Here is a 22,848-nt window from a genome sequence, read left to right as displayed (position 1 = left end):
ATTTTATTTCATTTGAGTGACATTTTATTTTCCATAAGATGTGTGCGGTGTCCTTTTAATAAACTATATCGGAACTTTTGATAGATATATTATGCGAGGGTTCAGGGGCGTATACATTTTTTAGAGGTCTCATTAAGAAACTACACCAGATTATTTTTTTTATGGAACACCCATATATATTTTATATATGTTGACATTTTTCGTATTCATTTCTAATTCTTTTTCACCTAATATATGCTATATTTTATAGGTATATAATTTCGGTTGTTAGTCGTTGGAGCTACTTTGCAAGCTAGTTGACGTCGTTAAAAGCATTTAAAAACAAAACACTCGGTAACACATTTTAACATTTTATTATGAAGATAGGTACTAATCCTTAAAAGTTTTATTGAGCAAAAATAAAATCAGTAACTTGTTAGTGTTCAGTATCATGTTACATGAACAGTAAGACTATTCATGTTATCAAGTAGGCTTAATTTTTAAAATTTTATAAAGTATTTTTATAATTAATTATTTTCAACAAATTATATTTTCCGCAAATCGCCAGGAAATTTTGACATTCCTGTCAAAATTTCTTGAAGAAAAAGTCAGGACTTCCTTACTGTAAGGAAATGTCATTTCCTTACTGTAAGGAAATGATATTTCCGTACAGTTGTTAGTGTTCTACATAAATGATAGAAAATTATTAATAATCCATAAAACGTCTGTATGCATTTTCGTACTTTTCTCTTGATTTCTTTGGCAATAATTCTAATGAAGCAGTATTCACTGCCTCAACCAGCTCTGGAGGAGTCCCAGGAATAGAAATTTCATCATCACTTATCATTTTACTTTCGAGAACACCAGCAATTAAATTTATAAGCGTCAAGTTTGACAATTCAACCTCAATACGTTTCCATAGTAACCCAAGTAATTTTATTAGGAATTTCAAAGCACCATTTATTTGGGAATAAAATTATCGCGTTTTTTTTAAATCAATCAATATCTGTCGAATTTTAAACGATTTGCGGAAAAATAGTATGTTTACCTCGTAGGAAAAGCCACATTCCTGGACTCTGTGTTGCTAAGTCTCGGCTTGCGCCTCGACTTAGCAATCTTCACAGTCGTCCAGGAATGTTAAGCTTTTCCTACCCGGTAAACAATGTACTATATATTAAAAAAATTCAATAAATTATTATGTTTGCTACTAACGCCACCGGCTAACTTATCAACAAAGCGTACGTTGTTTACTACTGACAGACCCGTCAAAGTCAGACCAAATATTATATTATTAATAAAATATAAATAAATAAAATTTGATAGTAAATTTTATTATTATATACAATGTTTAAAAATTAAATTTTAGTATAGTTTGAACGGAGTATTTATTAACAACTGCAGTTATAAAGGTTAGTAGAAATATATGGGATTTATAATTAAACGAAATGTTTACATTTCTGTAACGGACTCCCCTTGTTGAGTAATTTGACTCTTTCATCTATTTTACGAAAATGTCGAAACAGAGACCATAAAAATCAAGAGAGGTGTAGACAGGGTTGCGTGTTGTCTCCATTGTTATTCAATCTGTACAGCGAAGCTATTTTAAGAAAGCAATATCAGAGGAAGAACAGGGTATATCAATAAACGGAAAAATCTTGAACAACATAAGATTCGCAGACGACACCGCTATTTTTGCAGACAGTCTAGACGCACTGCAACTACTAGTAAATAGATTACATCAAGTCAGTATAGATTATGGACTACAAATGAACGTTAAGAAAACCAAGTTCATGATTATTTCTAAGCAACATATAGTAGGAAGATTGGATATCGAGAGAAAACAAGTAGAAAGAGTGAATAACTACAAATATCTGGGAACCTGGGTAAATGAAAACAATCACCAAGGTAGAGAAATCAGGACACGCATTGAAATTGCAAGACAAGCATTTATAAAAATGAAAAAGATGTATGTTAATCGAGACCTTCCTCTGGAGCTGAGGATAAGAGCCTTAAGATGCTACGTGTTCTCGACTTTGTTGTATGGAGTGGAAAGCTGGACACTAAAAGTAAAAAATATAAAGAAGTTGGAAGCCTTTGAGATGTGGTGCTATAGAAGGATTTTGAAAATACCATGGATCCAACGAGTTACACATGCAGAAGTGTTCAGAAGGCTGCAAAAGGATTGCGAGGTGATAAAGAACATCAAAACAAGAAAGCTAGAATATTTAGGCCACATTACCAGAGGTGCGAAATATAAGATATTCAGGCTCATAATGCAAGGTAAAATAAAGGGTAAAAGATCTATAGGTAGAAGAAGAATTTCCTGGCTGAGAAACTTAAGAGAGTGGCTCCGATAGGAAAAGGAACTACAAGAAGAAGAATCTATTTTACGTGTCGCTGTCTGACGTCACGATTTTTAGTTTACCTTTACAGAAAAATTGATACAACGTCACTATAAAAGCTTTGCTTAAAATAATCTGTGTATTTCAGTTTTATCGTCGCAGGCTGTCGAGATTTAGAAATAAATTTATTAAAATAACACCCGTTCCGTAAATATCACTGTAATTTTATTTTTAATGACACTCCCATTATCCCCTTCTGGCACGCCTCTACATTCGATTTCACCCCTCAATGGGAATATTGTTTATTGAATATCTTTGGCCCCGGGGGAAGCAGCTTTTTGTCACCGTTAATGTGTTTTTATTAGAATTTGGGAATTAGGTTTTATTTGTGGGGTGATCAAATGCAAAATGGGAATTCGGTTTGCATCAAAACTCTAAAAAAAACGTGGATTTGCCGTTAATATTATCACAATAGTCGTCATACTCTACACAGATTTAGATTTTCGTAAATACAAAAAAATATAACGTCGACAAACAAATGTTAAAATTCATTTGCTTATCCGTCGTGTATTTTCTCACCTGTTAATCTGTGTTGCCATCACCATTTTTGGTTAAGTCGAATCCATAGCTTAGTAGATCAAAATAAACTTGTGTACATAAATCATAAATCTGAATTTTGTATGATTTAAAGATCTAGGGTATGTACGTAAATGTAAGAGTTAGTTATCACCACGTAATAAGATATTCTCAGATATATCTTGAATTTAACGACAGTTTAAATAATATTGTTCATTTGGAAAAATGACCTAAAGATATGAAAACTACAATACCTTGGCCACGTGATAAGGGAAACAAAATACCAGCGTCTGCTGAATATCATGCAGGGACAGATTTTAAGAACGTGTAGTGTTGGAAGGAGACAAATGTCATGGCTGCGTAATATCAGAGAGTGGTTTTATTGCTCGTCTAACCAGATTTTTAGAACAGCTATAAACAGAATACAAATAGTCATGATGATAGTCAACCTTCGAGAGAAGACGGTACTCTAAGAAGAAGAATAACCAACTAAATAATATTAGAATCCATCAAATTCACAATGGAACAAGAAAACAATAATTATTCACTTCGTTTTCCGGATGTGCTAATTAGTCCAGAAAGCCACTGCGCATCCGCTAGAAAAAATATTCTGATTCGGATTTTTTGCACAATCTTACTCAAAAACGACTCCTTTTAACAAATTTGCATGTTGCCAGGACCAAAAATTAGTCAAAAATTTTTTAAACGTTTTTTTTTTTGTTTTTCTCCTAAAATTATTTTTTTTTGCATGGAAAAAAGTTTTTTTAGGCTTTTTGGATCATTCCAAACAGAAAAGGTCTTTAGTGACATTTCTCTAAAAATGATAGTTTTTGACATATAAGCGATTAAAAATTGAAAAATTGCGAAATCGGCCATTTTTAACCCTCAAAAACTATGTGAAAAACTGAAAATTTTAATGTTGCCAAGGTAGGTAGAAATTATTTAAACATCGATTGATGAAATACCGAAGAGTTTTTTGCAATACAATATTCAAAACTCCTTTGTTTTTTAATTGCTAATCAAGCGTGCACTACACTATTTTCCACCGACAGTAAATGAAAGAAATAAATTCGTTATTTATATATATAAAACAGGTCGATTTTTATTTTTAAGTTATGATATTGTGGCATATATGGTATACTAGTGACGTCATCCATCTAGACGTGATGACGTAATCGATGATTTTTTTAAATGAGAATAGGGGTCGTGTGCTAGCTCATTTGAAAGGTTCTTCAATTCTCTATCACTGGTCAACATGGAAAAATGAACAGACACTCTGATGGGTGTTCTTAACTAATTTTGGGTCGCTGAACTCGAATATGACCTCCGTTTTTTTCCGTCACCCTCCATTTTTCCGCTCCCCCCTATTCTTGCCAAAATAGTGGTGAAATAGTTAAATTTCGTTTAATTTGCTCATTTCGCCGCGATAAATGCCAACTTATAGATTAAAATTACAGTAAAATAATGATTAAGATTATGCCCAACGATAAACATAATTGGGGATCCGAGGGGGCGAAAAAAGGGAAAGAAAGGGGTATTTTTCTGAAAGAAACGTAAAAAATCAGCATTTTTCAGTATTTTTTTTTGGAAAAAAAGCGACATTACAGGCCTTTTGCCATTTTTTACACCTTCCCACTACCCCTTTGCACCTTCCTATCTCTCTTTTCACCCCCCCCCTTCTCTCTTTTACACTACTTGAATTCGCAAGCAAGCACCTGTCAGTTGCAGTGAGCGTGTTGTTCGAGACAGACTGTCTCGAAGTTTTTAAAAGTGAGGTGTTTGCGTTTAGCACACGTGTTTTTTTTCTGTGCTTCAAGTACATTTCTTTGTAAAGTTTTTGGAGTTACAATGCCGCATTTTTGTAAGAATGATGTGAATTCTTTCTGTTATATTTGTGGAGAAGTAACTTTTAAGAATCAAAGGAGACCTTTAAATAAGATGGTTCGAAAAGCTTATGAGCATTATTTCGGTTGCAAAGTCGGGGATCAAGACAAGGCATGGGCCCCAAAATTATGTTGCAATAGTTGTTACACTAATTTAAGTTCGTGGTTACGTGGGATATCACGTCCGATGTCCTTCGCTGTACCAATGGTCTGGCGTGAGCCCACTTCTCATGCCGAGGACTGTTATTTTTGTATGACGAAAATATCTGGATTTTCGCGAAAATCGAAACGTACCATCACTTATCCGAATATCCCTTCGGCAATTAGACCCGTGGAACATAGTAATATGCTACCTGTTCCCATACCACCCGTAAACTACACCCTAGATGATGAAGAATCAGCAACTGAACAGAATGCGTCACCACTGGAAGAGGAGACCTCACATGGGAGCCAAGATGGAGACTACACGCCTAACGGTTCGAACGAACCACAACTTTTTACTCAGGAGGAATTGAACGACTTAGTTCGCGATTTAGACCTGCCTAAAATAAAAGCTGAACTTCTTGGTCCACGACTTCAGCAGAAAAATCTCCTGCAGAAAGATGTCAATATTACGTTTTTCAGAAAAAGAAATTCCGCCTTCATTTCTTTTTTCTCGCGAGAAGATGATGATGAAGATTTAATTAGCTGTAACAACATTGCAGGACTAATGACTGAGCTAAAAATACCATACGTATCTGAAAACTGGAGACTTTTCATTGATTCCTCAAAAACTAGTTTAAAAGCGGTTTTACTTAATAATGGAAATGATCTACCATCGGTCCCTGTTGCCTATGCAACCAGTATGAAGGAAACATATGACAATCTAAGAAAAATTTTGGAAAAAATTAGTTACGATCATCATCAATGGAATGTTTGTGCTGACCTCAAAGTAGTGGCAATATTAACTGGATTGCAAGCTGGATACACTAAATTTTGTTGCTTTCTTTGTGAATGGGACAGCCGTGCTAAAGATCAACATTATGTGCGAAAAGACTGGCCCTTGCGCGTGAATGATATTCCCGGTTGTAAAAACATCGCTTTTGGTGCCTTAGTAGACAAAAAAAAAATCATTATACCTCCACTTCACATTAAGCTGGGCCTTTTTAAACAATTCGTTAAGGCTCTAAATAGGGATGGTAAAGGATTCTTATACCTGAAGCAAAAATTTCCGCATATAAGTGATGCCAAAATCAAAGAAGGCGTATTTGTGGGACCCCAGATTAAACAGTTATTTGATGACGATGCTTTCTCCAACAGTTTGTCAAGAAAAGAGAAAAGAGCGTGGGAATCTTTTGTTTTTGTTTGTCGCAATTTTCTTGGAAACAAAAGGTCAGATGACTATCAACAACGAATTGAGGAGCTACTTAAATCTTACAAGGCTTTAGGTTGCAATATGTCATTGAAAGTCCATTTTCTCCACTCCCACCTGAGTTTTTTCCCGGAAAATTGTGGAGCCGTTTCGGACGAGCATGGTGAAAGATTTCATCAGCAGATTGCCCAAATGGAGAAGAGATACTCTGGAAAATGGAACCCTAGTATGTTGGCGGACTACTGTTGGACTCAAATTCGAGAAACACCGGAGGACGCTTACAAAAGGAGAAAAATTTCCAAGTAGATGCAGGTATGTTTTTTTTCAGACTTTTTGATTGCTTAGCCTTATGATTAATTTCAATACTTTTTCTCCCCCTCCACCTTGTCTAATCATATTTTTGTCATAATTCTCAGATAAAATCAAAACCACATAAGAGTTTGTTTCAAATAAATAGGTAACTTCTTTTTTTTGTACATCCATATTTATGTTTTTTTTTCTTGTTGAAGAACGAGGGGGTTTTAAGGGGGGAGGGTGAAAAAGAGAGATATGATGATGCAAGGCGGTTCAAGGGGGTTATTGGGAAGGTGTAAAAAATGGCAAAAGGCCTGTAATGTCGCTTTTTTTCCAAAAAAAAAATACTGAAAAATGCTGATTTTTTACGTTTTTTTCAGAAAAATACCCCTTTCTTCCCCTTTTTTCGCCCCCTCGGATCCCCAATTATGTTTATCGTTGGGCATAATCTTAATCATTATTTTACTGTAATTTTAATCTATAAGTTGGCATTTATCGCGGCGAAATGAGCAAATTAAACGAAATTTACCTTTTTCACCACTATTTTGGCAAGAATAGGGGGGAGCGGAAAAATGGAGGGTGATGGGAAAAAACGGAGGTCATATTCGAGTTCAGCGACCCAAAATTAGTAAAGAACACCCATCAGAGTGTCTGTTCATTTTTTTTTCAATTTTCTTTGTTGACCAGTGTATTCAGTAATATAAACATTTACATAATTATTTGTACAGAGTGTCCAAAAACTTTTTATAAATTAAATTATTTGACAAAAAAAGAAGTAGAAGGACACCCTGTATAAATAATTATGTAAATTTTTACATTACTGAATAGAGAATTGAAGAACCAACACAATACCATAACTTATAAATAAAAATCGACCTGTTTCGGGATTTTTCCTTAAAGTCGCCGGTTTACGAAATAACGAGTTTATTCCTTTCATTTGCACCACACTGTGAAATTTTGTCCTAGCGGATGCGCAGTGGCTTTCTGGACTAAATAAATAACAAAAGAAGGCACAGGATATGCAACCAAAGTGTACAGAAAACCCACCCACACCAACAGATAGTTAAATTGCCACAAGGTAAACATCAAAAAAGGAATTACAGTGAACTCTCTCTTGAACGGACAGTAGTCGTTCCGCGTAAATGTCCGTTTACAGGAGGTGTCCGTTAAAGAAAAAAATATGTTATCTTAAAATTTTAAAAAAATAAGTGCATGTATGTATGTGTATAAGTGTATATACATATAAATAGAAATATGAGTTTAATGTTACATAACAAAAGTTATAGATGAGACGCAGCATTGTCTAGGAACAAAAGAACTTTTCGATTTTCGCCCTGCATTCCTTTAACATTTTTTTTTATTTAGCTAATGTCTCGACAACTAATGCTCATTGGCATGGTGATGGTACAGTGGATATTTTCAATTAGATACCTAGTGTAATGTGTAATGTGTGTGTTAAGTAAGTGTCTTGTTACTTTGCAAATTCGACGTCACTGTATTTGCAAAGAGACGCTAATTGTATCCGAACGTTTGCGGTCCCTCCGGTTTTTAAAAAAAATTAATTGGCCAGTCTGTCATCATTTCCCTTGTCCTTTGTTATCCACGACTTCTTGTTGTTGTACCATTCGATAGGTAATTGAACCAACAGGGAATTTTACTTTTACCGGTTACCAGTGTCCTTTCTTTGGCCCCTATCATATTGGTGCAAAATAGAATTGTGATCCTATCTTTAGAAGCCTTACCTTCAGTGCACCTTTCTCCCTTTAGGTTATAAGTTTTCTTGGGTAATGCTCTGAACTCTAAAAAAATAATCCCATCTCATCTGCGTTAAAAATGTCTAGCGGAGAGTATAGTTTCATTAAAGTGATCAGTTTTTCCTTCCATTTAGACACCACTAATAAAACTACAGCAACTGCTTCGCCACATATAAATTTAAAGAAAATATTGTGTTGCTTACAAAATTTCTCATTTCTCTCAAATTTGCCATCCACCAGGACCTTTCATATCAACGCTTACTTCCCTTACAACTGCTAATGCAGTTTCTTGAATAATTTTACAAGAAACAGGATTTTTACTTTTAGACTACTTTTAGATCGCACTTTACAAAATCAATCGAAAACAATTATTTCTAGGTCTAATTCAGCACCCTAGTCGACTTTTTTTTTCAAACTTAAAATCTCCTTTTGGCGGACCCCATATTATTCACGTTGCAAAAACACTCATAAAAATACAACTACGTCTATTTAATTTGGATTAAAATTCTTAAATCCTTGTTTCAGTCAAAACAATAATTTAACAAGTTCCTGATGTCGCATTTCTTTCATCGACGTACACAAATATTAAATTTTTATTACTTAGTGTTGATAACGTGAACAGTATTAAATATCACGTCGTGGACATCTGTATTGATTTGAAATAATAAATGTATTCTACACATTTTTATATTGTAAAGTATTTAAAAAAAAATGTTAATTTGTTACTGTCCGCATTTACACCTCATTTACTGTCAGCGTCCGTTGTTGAGAGTGTCCGTCTAATGGAGTTAAAGGGTACACGTGCATATAATACCGAATGATTTTTGTTTTAAAAATCGTCCGTATAGAGGTGTCCGTTAAGAGAGAGTTTACTGTACCAAATTTCTATATGAATATTAGACCCTGAAGCACCTGCTTTCAATGAAAATTCATTTCAGGAAGAAAAAACTTGCTAACAAAGGTTTTGACAAAAAATGACTACCCGTTGTCATTTTGTAAACAAGGAATTCCACGAGGTTGAACAAAAGAATCAACAAAATACCACAAGGGACAGGAACACAAAGATGACCAAAAATACCATATGAAAAGTTCTTATCAAAAAAATTGAAAATTGAAACAAGTACACCATCACGTGGGAGCAACTGCAAGACCACTAAGTATCAGGGTAAACGGGCACGAAACAAACATCAAGAACAGGGACTTCGATAAGTCCCAGGTATGCAAACATGCCTAGGACAACGAACACAGAGTACAATGGAAAGATGCCTCAATATCATGAAAGAAACAGACATAAAAAAAAAGTCAAAGAAGCAGCCTTCATCCTACTTAGCGAGGAAAAATGTGTAGCAAGGCTTGGGGTGCCAATACTAAAAGAAGAAGTCAAAAAACAAGAGCATACCAATGATAGCGGACTAAAGGAAGTCAAAGAACATATGATCCACAAATCTCATACACAATACATATGCAACACACAATGCATGAACACACATGTACAAAATTAAAAAAGAACTTAATTTACACAATTACATCTATGACACAGATCACAAAAATAAATTGACTCAAAATAACCTAGCGTAATAATATCACCAAACGCCACTACTGACCACATTACCACTCAAACAATATTTTTCAAACCACACACTTGCTATGGCCTATTAAATCTAGGTCAAATATGTCAATTCACATATTTCTTAATATTTTATGAAATAATTTTTTTACAAATCCGATTGATCGTAAGTTCTCCTTATTTGTTTCAATCTATTTTTTCGTATATAATTCGTGAACATGCAAATTACAGTTTTTCATCTACGTAACATCTAGGATGCCGGGTCAGTCCTGACCCGGTCTTCGGATTTCGAAGAATATTTTCAATATGTTTGTAGGTACATGTAAATCGCAGCCGTCTCTGTTTACGGGTATACGTATTCAAACATATGTCCGGAGCGAATTTACCTATGCCCGTTTTCTGTAAGGTAATAAAATCTGGCTGCCGGAGCGAACTAGTATATGCCCATGGGCAACCATCTTAAAAAATTTAAATACAATAATTTAGGATTATAATTGTTATGTTTGTTTGATTTTTGTTGAATTAAGGATACTGTCTAATAATACTGACTATTTAAAACATCCTTATAAATAAAATGAGAATGGGTCACGCTTGACCCATCATCGTAATCTAAGTAAGTCAAATAATCTCCGTACTCCGAAGGTTAAGAATGTAATTTGCATTATAGCAACAATTTATTGTGGCCCAATCACATATAAACATAATACTTAAACTTTTTATTAAGAGAGACACATCTAACTCACGAGAATTTTAAAAGAAAAACAAATAGAAAGGAGATAATAAAGTATGTAATCGAAAACATATACTATAAATGAAAAGAAGACATTAAAAATAAATAACATAATATCAGAAAACATCAAAATTTAAAAAGGTGTAAAGCAAAGATTTGATGTATTTCGTCCCCCTACTTTATAATTTGGTATGAGAATAGCCAACCTTCGAAATACCTTAATAGAAAGAAATGAAAAGTTCTAGGAGGCCAAACCAACACTATGTACAATTATTTACATGTACAGGGTTATTCACTATATTTTGACCCCCCTGTAAACTGCTTTATTAACAGAATTAGAAAAAAATGTAAAATACAAAAGTTATTCGATTTTTAAATTATGATTTTTTGACATATATATATCGTACTAGTGACGTCATCCATTTGGGCGTGATGACTTAATCGACTATTTTTTTAAATAGGAATAGGGGTCGAGTGCTAGCTCATTTGAAAGGTTATTCAATTTCCTATTCAGTAATATAAACATTAACATGATTATGTATACAGGGTGTCCAAAAAAATTTTTAAATAAATTAATTGACACAAAAAAAGAATGTATGTAATTTATTTAATTCAAAATACATTCTGCTGCTGTCAGAAAACAGAAATAAATGTTTATTGAACAAATAAACATTACTTTTCACTTAAATTCAATGTTCAAGCTGCCACCCCCATCTGCGCCTTGGCAGTTTGAACATTGAATTTAAGCAAAAATCAATGTTTATTTGTGCAATTAACTTTTATTTCTGTTTTCTAACAGCAGTAAAATGTAATTTAAATTAAATAAATTACATAGATTCCTCTTTTTGTGTCGATTAATTTAATTAAAAAAAAATTTAGACACCCAGTATAATTATTCATGTTAATGTTTATATTACTGAATAGGGATTTAAATAACCTTTCAAATGAGCTGGCACTCGACCCCTATTCCCATTTAAAAAAAAAGTCGATTACGTCATCACGCTCAAATTAATGACGTCACTAGTACGATACATATGTCAAAAAATCATAATTTAAAAATCGAATAACTTTTGTAGTTTATATATTTTTTTTAAATCTGTAAATAAAGCAGTTTACAGGGGGTCAGAATATAGTGAATAACCCTGTACACACAAGTACGGCAATTTTGATACATTAGTTATGAGTAAAGCTCGGATTATAGGCAAAATGCCTCTTTTCCGCCTATTTGTGCCTTTTTTAAAATTTCATGGTACTACCCATGATATTATTCTATTACTAAACCATTCTATAATAAAATTTTGGGTCAATAATAAAATATCAATGGTTTGTTTATATAACAGATTTCTAGGAAAATGCACCTGATCGAGACTTGAGGGTTAACTATTTGGAAATCCCTAAGCTTTATTAGTTTATTATCAGTTGTACAGTCAGTTACTGTATCAGAGTTTAGTCACAAATTGCTATATCCTAGTTTAGTTTTGTTGCGTATACCGAAAAGCAAAGAACACGTTTTAAAACGTTTTAGACATTTGTGTGAAAATATGACATCTAAATTAAGGCTATGGATCGCACCTTATTCGGAACTTTCTCTAGAAGGAGATGGAGCATTTTGTAAACCATGCGCGCAAATCGGTAAGTTTTATTTTTTCTCTTTTTTTTCTCGTCCCACAACATAACTAAATTCTAAAGCGGTTTTAGAATTGTAATTATTTTTTTTTAATTCTCAGATTTCAAGTAGAAAAAAGTACTTTATTGACCAGCATTGTGGAACCCCACTTCATAAACGTAATTTGGAAAAATTAAATCGGCACATGGAAGTAACGGTCAATTAATTTAAAAAAAAAATGAAATATGTTTTCGACAAGAATGAAGGTTTTTTGTTTTTATCTAATGTTGCTAAAGTTTTGAATGGGACATTTTCCGAGGAATTACAAATTATGCCAGATTTATTATCCGCTCTGAAATATGCTCCAATTACATCTGTCGATGTCGAACGTTCGTTTTCAATGTACAAATTAATTTTAAGTGATCGCAGACATAGTTTCAAGACCGAAAATATTGAAAAACATTTAGTTGTTTCTATTAATGATAAAATTCTAAGTGGTTATAAATAATAAGTTATATTCTTTTATTGCCTATATTTTGCCTAAATGTTAATATTCCTGCTTTTTTTAATAAAAATCTTTGCCTATATAGGCGCCTTTTTCTTCAATTTTTGTTGCCTATAAATCCGAGCTTTAGTTATGAGATAATAAAAGATATGGATAAAAAATAATTATCACGATTAATATAGAAACACCAGAAGGATTAATTTCCATAAAAGTGTGGCTTTCTGGCTAGGTTTTGGCAAGATGTCTATGCACACTTGAAATATACTCTGAAGCATTTTTTTAAATTGTAACATGCATTGCATTTACTAAAAGTAACTCTTTCTTCCAAAAATTAATCTACTGTGACTTACATCAAAGCCCATTACAAAGGATCTGTAACATCAACCGATTTGAAGGCGTTATCAAACAAGATCGTATCATTAACTTTTCAAAGAAAGAATTCTCGAAAATGTTTTTAATCTATACAATCGAAACGTCTCTTGTCTTTCTTCTAATACCCCGTAATTAAAATTCACGATAACGAGCTTAACATTTAATAAGACAGATACGGAAGGCAGTCTCTAATGAGCTAAATGTTCCATCAGTCAGCCTGACAAGTTGATCAAAGTTGGAGTCTTATTTACAAAGCGCAGAACATCCGGATTAATCTTTAGTTATTAGCCTAATAAAATAAAAAAAAGTCAAAATGTAAATTCGTACAGGTTAAAACAAATTTTATATCAAAGTTTAGATGGGTAGAAAAGATATTTTCAAGAAAGTATCCAAATCATACAAGGGGATCATTGTTTAAATAATTAAAAAGGGGTCATTTTTGCAAAAAAAAATACTTTTTTAACTACTGAGATAATTAACCTATTAACCTTTAACTACCCGCGCATCAAGTTATAACATAACTACACGCGTGGCGTACTTTATACGCCACAAGAAAATACACTTAAAAACAGCGGATTTGTTTTTTTTTGAAAAATACACTTAGTTATTTGTTATAAACCTTATTCGGCATCAGTGAATACTTGGAGTACCTTCTCAGTAAGCCAATTGGGATTTATAACTGGAATCATGGAATAAGTGGATTCCATGATAAATAAAATTACTAATAATTTTTTTTTGAAATGTAATTTTTTACAGGAGAAAAAGTATTGTTAATAAAGAAAATATATTTTGTGCCATAATGACTAAAAAACAATTGAAATATGAACTTATATTACTACTTACATTAATATAATCGTGACGTATATTGTCCACCACCGGAAACAACAAATAATAAACTGTAAATTACGATCTTCCCAGAACGCCGATTATAACGAAACTAAAACCAAATTGTAAAGCACATTCCAGTGATAGGTTAGAGAAATAAACAAGGTCCAAAATTAAATTTTTAAATATATTTGCAGTAGAATTCTTATATCTGGCGTACAAAATACGCCAGCGCGTGTAGTTAAAGGTTAATGAAGGTCTATGGGATTTTTTTCTGCAAAGTTGAAGGGTAAGTTTTTCACACAAGACTTACTAAATTAAATTTGACCCCCTATTTATTTAAATAATTGTATATAAAACTTTAAAAACAAATTTGCAAAAAAATATTTTTAGCGTTTTAAATAAGCACTATAATAAAATATCTTATTTTACAGACTAAGTTGCACTATGTTACCAGTATTAAGCAAAAAAAAATTGGTCGAAAAGTATTTAACATTTTTTAAGATATTGAATTTGTTTATTAAATGTTACTATATTTTCAATTGCAAAAATGCGGTTGTTGCCAAAGAAATATTCACCTGCTTAAGATCTCATTATTTTTATTTTTATGTATATTTTCGATAAATGTATTGAGAAATTCAAATTTTAATTAAACTCCCCCCTAAAATGGCATTTGAAAATTATTCAAATTTGTTTATAATTTATTTTTTTAATAACATCGCGGGGATTAAGTATTTTGAAATGCCGTTTCGATAATTGGATTCCTGGGAATTTTTTAGTAATTAACAAAATTTTTTTGTCGTTTTTTCTTCTTCTTTTTTTTCTTGGAGTTATATTACTACGGGCCCTTTTAGGGTTAAATTTTATTAAAAATGTCGAATCTCTGAGTTGTAGATTCTAGACCTAAAAATATTAAGATTTAACTAAAATCTCTTAAATAAAATGTGGCTACTTACTGAGTTACAGGGTGTTTTATTTAAAAATTTAAAAATTATTTTTACCAAGTACTTTAAAACTATTTGACGTATCCTTATCATACTTGGCAGAAAGTGTAGTTATTATACACTCTACTAAATTGTGATTAATAAACGTTTCTATCTAGTGCCAGAGGCGTATGAAAGGGGACAGTGAATGATTGACCCTTCCCAAATTCTACGCCACTGAGTGAATTACTATTTTAGCGAAATTTTTCGATTCTGCAATACTTTGTATGTAAATAACTTTATTGGTATCGATAAAGTCATCAGTTTGAGAGATATTGGAAGTTTAAAATGAATGAATGAATGAATCAAAATAACTATGCCGTTTGATTTTTAACGTCCAATATCTCGAAAACTAATGACTTAATCGTTACCAGTAAAGAGTATATTATTTACATAGAGAGTATTAGAGAATCGAACAATTTCGCTAAAATAGTACTTCCCTAAGTGGCGTAGAATTTGGGAAGTGTCAACCATTAACTATCCCCTGTCGTACGCCTCTGGTAGTAGCTAGAAACTTTTGTTTATCACAATTTAGTAGACTGTATAGTACCCACACTTTTTGCCAAGTATGATAAGGATACGTCAAATAGTTTGAAAATACTTGGTAAAAATAATTTTTAAATTTTTAAATAAAACACCCTGTAACTCAGTAAGTAGCCACATTTTATTTAAGTGATTTTAGACCAATCTTAATGTTTTTAGGTCTAGAATCTACAACTTAGAGATTCGACATTCTTAATGAAACTTAACCCTAAAAGGCCCGTAGTAATATAACTCCAAGAAAAAAAAAGAAGAGGAAAAAAAGACAAAAAAATTTGTTAATTAGTGAAAAATTCCCAGGAATCCAATTATCGAAACGGTATTTCAAAATGCTTAATCCCCGCGACGTTATTAAAAAAACAAATTATAAACAAATTTGAATAATTTTCAAATGCCATTTTAGAGGGAAGTTTAATTGAAATTTGAATTTATCGATACATTTATCGAAAATATACAAAAAAATAAAAATAATAAGATTTAACACAGGTGAATATTTCTTTGGCAACAACCGCGTTTTTACAATTGAAAATAGAGTAACATTTAATAAACAAATTCAATATCTCAAAAAATATTAAATATTTTTGGACCAATTTTTTTTTATTAATACTGATAACATAGCGCAACTTCTTCTGTAAAATAAGGTATTTTATAGTGCTTATTTAAAACGCTAAAAATAATTTTTTGCAAATTTGTTTTTAAAGATTTATGTATAATTATTTAAATAAATAGGGGGTCAAATTTAATTTTGTAAGTCTTATGTGGAAAATTTACCCTTCAACTTTGCAGAAAATAATCCTATACACCAGTGGTTCCCAAACTTTTATGTCTGGCGACCCATCTTCTGATGTTTTTTCATACTCGCGACCCATCCATCACCCATGATGATATATATGTACGTTATTCAGCTACTGTAAGAGCCACGCCACGACCCACCTAAAATTCGCCCGCGACCCACTAGTGGGTCGCGACCCACCGGTTGGGAAACGCTGCTATACACCTTCATTAGTTATTGTATGATCTCAGCAGTTAAAAAAGTAAGTTTTTTGCAAAAATGACCCCTTTTTAATTATTTAAACAATGATCCCCTTGTATGATTTGGATACTTTCTTCAAAATATCTCTTGTACCCACCTAAACTTTGATATAAAATTTGTTTCAACCTGTACGAATTTACATTTTGATTTACATGTAGTGTAATTTTATTTTACTAGACTATACGTGAATATCTTCGTCATATCGTCTGTCTTCGTATCTTCGTCTTTCTTCGTCATTACTTCGTTCATATCTACGTCTTTCATCACATATTTGTCGTCCTCCGTCATAATTTCGCCCTTCGCGTCTTCGTCTAAGCTCGCCGTTTCTTCTTTCACGTCTTCGTCTTTCTTCTTCTTCAAGTCTTTCATCGTCTTTTGCGCGTCTTTCATCGTCTTTTCGTCTTTCTTCTTCCAATCGTCGTTTCTCTTTTTCTCGTCTTTCATCATTTTCATGTCTTTCGTCTTCCAATCGTCGTTTTTCTTTTTCTCGTCTTTCATCATTTTCCCGCCTTTCGTCTTCCAATCGTCGTTTTTCTTCTTGCAATCGTCTTTTTTCGTCTTCCAGTTGTCTTTTTTCTTCCGTTCGTCTTTCGTCGTCTTCGTCTATATCTAATAAGTCATCCTCCTCTTCGTCATCTTCAGTTTCGTCGTCGTTAATGAAGGTATTCAAAAAGGAACAAATGCGAACAACCACGTCATGCTTCTCATTTTTATAATTCAAATCAAGAATTTGGCATATCGCAATTAAATCAGGAAGATCAAATTTTTCACTTACATCGTTACATTTACTCAAAAATTGTTCGGAAGTGTCGTCGAGCCGAAAACCAGGAAAAGCACGCAAAGCTTTTCTAGTTTTTCGAGGTTCACCTTCAGTGGAAAAACAAATGTAATGCAAAATTTTAACAACTCTCAACTTACCGTGAGTAATTTTATAGTCAATATTTCGAATAGAACCTAAAGATGCCATAATAAAATAATTTCAAAAAATATTCAACAATATCAAAAGAAATATTTATAACTACGTAAAAAACTAAAGCATGCAAAAATTAAACCTTTTCAAAAAATGAAATAACCTTAGTAATGCTCTTCAAGTAATTACTTCAAGCTCTTTTAGGGTTAAATTTTATTAAGAATGTCGAATCAGTGAGTTGTAGATTCTAGACCTAAAAATATTAAGATGTAACTAAAATCTCTTAAATAAAATGTGGCTACTTACTGAGTTACAGGGTGTTTTATTTAACAATTTAAAAATTATTGTTACCAAGTACTTTAAAACTATTTGACGTATCCTTATCATACTTGGCAGAATATATAGACACACTATATTATACACCCTACTAAATTGTGATTAATAAACGTTTCTAGCTAGTGCCAGAGGCGTACGACAGGGGATAGTGAATGATTGACCCTTCCCAAATTCTACGCCACTGAGTGAATTACTATTTTAGCGAAATTTTTCGATTCTCCAATACTTTGTATGTAAATAACTTTATTGGTATCAATAAAGTCATCAGTTTGAGAGATATTGGAAGTTTAAAATAAATGAATGAATGAATCAAAATCACTATGCCGTTTCATTTTTAACGTCCAATATCTCGAAAACTAATGACTTAATGGTTACCAGTAAAGAGTATATTATTTACATAGAGAGTATTGGAGAATCGAAAAATTTCGCTAAAATAGTAATTCCCTCAGTGGCGTAGAATTTGGGAAGGGTCAACCATTAACTATCCCCTGTCGTACGCCTCTGGTGCTAGCTAGAAACTTTTATTTATCACAATTTGTAGACTCTATAGTACCCACACTTTCTGTCAAGTATGATAAGGATGCGTCGAATAGTTTAAAAGTACTTGGTAAAAATATTTTTTAAATTTTTAAATAAAACACCCTCTAACTCAGTAAGTAGTCATATTTTATTTAAGTGATTTTAGACTAATCTTAATATTTTTAGGTCTAGAATCTACAACTTAGAGATTCGACATTCTTAATTAAACTTAACCCTAAAAGGGCCCGTAGAAATATAACTCCAAGAAAAAAAAAGAAGAGGAAAAAAAAAGACAACAAAATTTGTTAATTAGTGAAAAATTCCCAGGAACCCAACTATAGAAACGGCATTTCAAAAGATTTAATTTCCGCGACATTATTAAAAAAACAAATTATAAACAAATTTGAATAATTTTCAAATGCCATTTTAGGGCGAAGTTTAATTTAAATTTGAATTTATCAATACATTTATCGGAAACATACATAAAAATAAAAATAATAAGATTTAGTACAGGTAAATATTTCTTTGGCAACAACTGCGTTTTTGCAATTGAAAATAGAGTCACATTTAATAAACAAATTCAATATCTCAAAAAATATTAAATATTTTTGGACCAATTTTTTAATTAATACTGATAACATAGCTCAACTTCTTCTGTAAAATAAGACTTATAGTGTTTATTTAAAACGCTAAAAATAATTTTTTGCAAATTTGTTTTTAAATTTTTATGTATAATTATTTAAATAAATAGGGGGTCAAATTTAATTTAGTAAGCCTTATGTGAAATATTTACCCTTCAACTTTGCAGAAAACAATCCTATAGACCTTCGTTAGTAATTGAATGACCTCAGCAGTTAAAATAGTATTTTTTTTTTGCAAAAATGACCCCTTTTTCATTATTTAAACAATGATCCCCTTGTATGATTTGGATACTTTCTTGAAAATATCTTTTGTACCCACCTAAACTTTGATATAAAATTGGTTTCAACTTGTACGAATTTACATTTTAATTTACATGTAGTGTAATTTTATTTTACTAGACTATATATGTTATATTGATATGATAATAGAAAAATATTCTATTAAATTTGTTAAATATTTCTATAGGCAAACAGGACATAATATAGAGTCACTGAAGGTTTTCAGTTCCGATTTCGTTAAATATATAGAAAGAAATTCTAAGTAAAATTTATTTATTAAAATAAATCAATACCTTGTGAGATATTAAAGACCAAAGATTATAATTCTTCATAAAAAAATGCATGTTTTAAAGCGGCTCTTTATTCATAACTCAAAAACTTGTTTTTACAAAAAAGTTATCATTACATACTATCAAAATTGAATTAATTGCCTACTTGAAAGAGATTTTAATATAAATTCCAAGTGAGTTATAGATAGTCTGGATCCCGCATAAGAAAAAAAGTTGATTAATAGCAAGCTGAAAATTTGATAATAGCTTAAATGTGTCTAGTCGGACAAACTTTAATATATGGGAACACTGGCACAGGGGAAGTTTTAATTGTGGAACGGGTTAAAAATTTGAAACGTCAGACTACGAAAACGTCAGATGTATTTTGTCGGACAGAACTTCCAATTGATTTGTTGCCCATTCATTAAACTCTCATGCAAAAATCAGACTAGTGTTTATCACCAACTGGGAATTTTAATGAGTGGAACACGAAGAACATGTCAAATGACAGGAATCATGTTGGTTAGCAATAGCAGTCTGATTTTTGCATGAAAGTTTAATGAAAGGGTAACAAATCAATTGGAAGTTCTGGCCGACAAAATACATCTGACATTTTCGTAGTCTGACGTTTCAAATTTTTAACTCGTTCCATAATTAAAAATTCCTCTGTTCCAGTGTTCCCATATCTCAAAGTTTGTCCGACTAGACACCCTTAAGCTATTAACAAATTTTCAGCTTGCTAATAATCAACTTTTTTTTGGTACGGGGGTCCAGACCTATAACTGAATGTATATTTATTTCGAGAGTACTCAAATCTAAGTATTCAAGCTTAAATAACGGAAAATCGATGTATTTGATAAAATATAGTAGGTACTTATTAAACACTAGTCAAAGTACTCAGGAATACCTATCAAATGCGCTCCAGAAGTTAATAGCATCAAAAGCAAAAAATAGTAATCCCTATAACACTTTATTTATTTTAGCGTAAGTAAAAATTATAATTTAAAAAAATCAGACTTCATAAATTTCATTTTCTTTTGCATTTGCAAAACTCCAAAAATACTCGATATACGTAAAAAATAATACAGAACCAAATTTTAGTACTTTTTAACAAACATCAAATTACACAAATAATATACATTATGTAGAAGAGACCTCAGCCTAAATCTCAGAAAACAAGTACTAAAGTGTTATGTATTTTCTGTTCTTTTGCATGGTGTGGAGACATGGACTCTTAATAAACAACGTCTCAATAGATTGGAAGCATTTGAAATGTGGACATATCGAAGAATGCTGAGAATCTCCTGGACAGACAGAATAAATAATAAAAAAGTACCAAGAAGAATAGGGAACAGCAGAGAGATACTAGATTCCATCAAAATAAGAAAACTGCAGTATTTGGATCATATAACACGTGGTGACAGATATGAAATCCTAAAATTAATAAAGGGAAAGATTCAACGAAGGCGCAGTATAGGTAGAAGAAAAATGTCCTACCTGAGAAACTTCAGGGAATGGTTTGAATGCAGCTCAACTGAACTCTTTCGGGCTGTAGTGTCAAAGGGTAGAATAGCAATTATGAGTGCCAACCTTCGTCGCAGAGATATAGAGATGGCACGTAAAGAAGAACAAATATTTTTCTTTTTTTGTAGGATAAAAATAGCCGAGATAGAAACGTTTAAAGCCTAAATTTTACTAGTGGAGTCACTGAAGGTTTTCACCTCCGATTTCGTTGAACCTTCATCGATTTTCATGAAAATTGGTAAGTAGTTAGAAGATACTTCAAGGAACAAAGGTGACATGATGTTAACTTGCGCTTTTACCCTGGGGGTGGTTGCCACCCCTTCTCGGGGGTGAAATTTTTTTATTAAAAGTAATACCAGAAATCGATAGAGGGGAAACTTCTAAGCAAAATTTGTAATATAAAGTTATTAACATAAATATATACTTTTTGAGTTATTAAATATCAAAGATTTTATTTTTTCTTAAAAAAATGCATGTTTTAAAGCTCTTTTTCACGTATTACTCAAAAACTATAAGCTTTTGTAAAAAAGCTATTATTACCAAAATTAAAGATAATAAAAAATTTAATACACTCCCTACTTAAAGAACTAAACTGATGTTATTTTAAAGTGAGTTATGGGTAATTGAATGTATATTTTTTTCGACGAGTACTCAAATCTAAGTATTCAAGCTTACATAACGGGAAAACGATGCATTTTATAGAATATACTTGTTAAGCACTTGTCAAAGTACTTCGGAATACCTATCAAATGAGCTTCAGTAGAAGTTAATAGCATCAAAATTAAGCAAGTTATGATGAAAATAAGAGAACCCTTTCGATTTTTTTAGGAAAAAGTTAAAAACTAAACATACGCCATTTCCGCAAAAATTAAAATTTGTAGTAATCCTCACAAGAATTTCTTTATGTTATGATAGTTAATTATTTCAACAAATTTGACCGGTTTAGAATGCATATTTTTGAAAAAAAGGTATAATTTAAAAAAAATCAGAATTTTTAGAATTATCGTACTTTTCATTTTCTTTTGATAATAACTCCAAAAATACTCGATATACGTAAAAAATGATAAATAACTAAATTTTAGTTTTTTCTATGACAAATACTTCACCCATTTTACTATTTTCGTAGAGTAAAAAATAACCGAGATAGAAACGTTTAAAATTTCAATTTTGCTGCGAGAACCATGTAACCGGGGCCATTTAACCTTTTATTTTTTAAAAAGTAAGAGGTATAAATGACTATTTTAACGTTGTTTTAATATCTCGTAGAATAAAATTTTAACCAGTTATTAGATGAACTTGCTACTTTAAAATTTAACGGGGTTATTTACAAAAAAACAATAACATTTTTTAGAAAATTTTTTAAAAGATACATTTCGAAACATTTTTGGTGCATAAACTTTAATGCTATCAACTTGTTCGAGCACTTATTTGATAGATATTTCAATGAGCTTTGACAAATGTTTAATAAGTTTATGTTATAAAATGCATCATTTTCCCGGTATTTAAGCTTGAATACTTAGATTTGGGTACTCGACGAAAGAAATATACATTAAATTACCTATAACTCACTTTCAGTTAACATTAAAAGGTTTTTCTAGTAAGGAATTTATTTGGTTTTTTATTAGCCTGAATTTTGACAATAATAAATTTTTTGTAAATACTTATAGTTTTTGAGTTATTTATGAAAAATCGGTTAAAAACATGCATTTTTCTCACGAAAAATTAAAATTTTTGATCTTTAATAACTCAAAAAGTTTTGATTTATTTTAATAAATTTATATATCAAATTTTGCTTATAATTTGTCGCTCTATCGAATTGTGGGGTTATTTTTTATAAAATAATTTTCACCCCCGAGGAGGGGTGGCATCCACCCCCAGGGTAAAAGCGCAAGTTGGCACCATGTCACCTTTGTTCCTTGAGATATCCTCTAACCACACCAATTTTCGTGCAAATCGATGGAGGTTCAACGAAATCGGAGGTAATAGCTCATATTCACCTTCAGTGACTGCACTATACTGCGAGAACCATG

Source organism: Diabrotica virgifera, chromosome 7 (genome assembly GCF_917563875.1).
Source record: "Diabrotica virgifera virgifera chromosome 7, PGI_DIABVI_V3a".
NCBI lineage: Eukaryota > Metazoa > Arthropoda > Insecta > Coleoptera > Chrysomelidae > Diabrotica > Diabrotica virgifera.
Note: the sequence above shows the minus strand (reverse complement) of the source record.